Source organism: Chiloscyllium plagiosum, unplaced genomic scaffold (genome assembly GCF_004010195.1).
Source record: "Chiloscyllium plagiosum isolate BGI_BamShark_2017 unplaced genomic scaffold, ASM401019v2 scaf_76515, whole genome shotgun sequence".
Classification (NCBI taxonomy): domain Eukaryota; kingdom Metazoa; phylum Chordata; class Chondrichthyes; order Orectolobiformes; family Hemiscylliidae; genus Chiloscyllium; species Chiloscyllium plagiosum.
Window position 1 is genome coordinate 1 of NW_025177952.1, and position 1,528 is coordinate 1,528.

Below are 1,528 nucleotides of genomic sequence, written 5' to 3' on the forward strand. Positions count from 1 at the left end.
TTGTTGACTCCCCGAAAACATTGATTGTTTTCTATATTCACTTTGTTTCACGACATCTGTCTTCTGGTCGACCAGGGACAACTTGAATTTGCGTCTGCATTGAATACGATTTCGTTCTTTCTTTCGAGAAGCAAACCTGTGCATTATGTACCACTGACCATGCTGATGGCTAAGAAGTTCAAAATGAATTACGGTTTATGGATCGTGAGCAAGAATGAAGTGATCCACTTGCGAACAGATGTCACCACGCCCTATTCCTACATCGGGCCTGAACGGTCCATTGGCAGAGTCTGCAGACAGGAAATGTTTAAGTGACTAGTCCTTTGTTCAGTTAGATTTGATACCACTGGTAGTGCTGTTTTGGTGCAGAAATGTGTCAACACCTCTGATGTTAGAGTCAAAATTTAAGTCACATCTACTCCATGGAGTGTCCTCTCATATCGGAACATGCTGACATGGAAACATTCAGCTCTGATAGCAAATGTTTTCTCATTAAGCTGGGAGTATGTTTATCTAAGCAATTCAGACAGCCAGGATGAATAATTGGCATTTGGTTCTTCAAGCTGAGCTCTCCACACCAACTGCTCCAACGAAGGCCGTGGATAAGTTCCCCATCAATTATTTTGGTCAATTTTAGCCTCAACAACAACCTAATGTTCTGAAAAAAGCTACACCACAAGCAAAGGGTCAAGTCTGATTTTCATCGTTAATTTTCAATTTCAGTTCTTAATGCACAGTTTCTTACGAATGTGGAGAGCAGAAGACCGTTAACATTCCATTTCTAATATTTCCAGAAAATTCTACTCCGCTGATATCGCCTTGCCTTTCACATCGCAAGCCAGGAACCTGGATCAGTCGAGTTCCTTTCCACACATGGAGTTGTTGTTTTTTTCAAATTCATTGACTGCTGATATAATAGATTATTGGCCTTGAGAGTCAGCTGTAAATTAGGTTGAACCTTCTCAGCTTGACTTTCAACTGATCCTTAAAAGAAAATCATCACCTGCAGGTAATTGTATTGCATTGCTTCTTGTTTTGCTGAATTCCACCCCCCGAACATCCAAATTTCACGATAGTTCGACAAATGCGTTGAAACTGATTCGTGTTGGAAGTTGGTGGCTTTTTGTGTCTCGACAAATAATTTATTCAATTAGATGACTGGGGCAGTCTTGAAATTACTTCGGATTCTTCACAGTTGAAAATTTACTTTCGATTGAATGCAAAGCTCAAGCTCCACGAAAACCAAATCCTGCAAAGGAATTAATGACTTTTAAAAGATTGTACGCTGTGAACAGGATTCGAACCTGCGCAGGGAAACCCCAGTGGATTTCAAATCCAACGCCTTAACCTCTCGGCCATCACAGCTGTGGCAAGATGGCCAATTTTAATAGTAAAACAACTGAATTCATTTGTTGGAAGAACAAATTGTCAAGACCCAAAGATTTCGCAAAATCCTTTGCAGAGACCCAGACGAACGTTACCTTAGCAGATTGACAGGCTTTCACCGCAAACTAGATTCGGACACAGC

The 1,528-nt window shown here is 40.9% G+C and overlaps 1 non-coding gene across 1 annotated transcript; it reads right to left on the minus strand.

The window, feature by feature from the left end:
* Positions 1–1,283: 1,283 nt before the first annotated feature.
* On the minus strand, positions 1,284–1,365 carry trnas-uga. Its single transcript has one exon. It is a non-coding gene; the product is annotated as a tRNA-Ser (tRNA).
* Between the last annotated feature and the right edge of the window lie 163 nt (positions 1,366–1,528).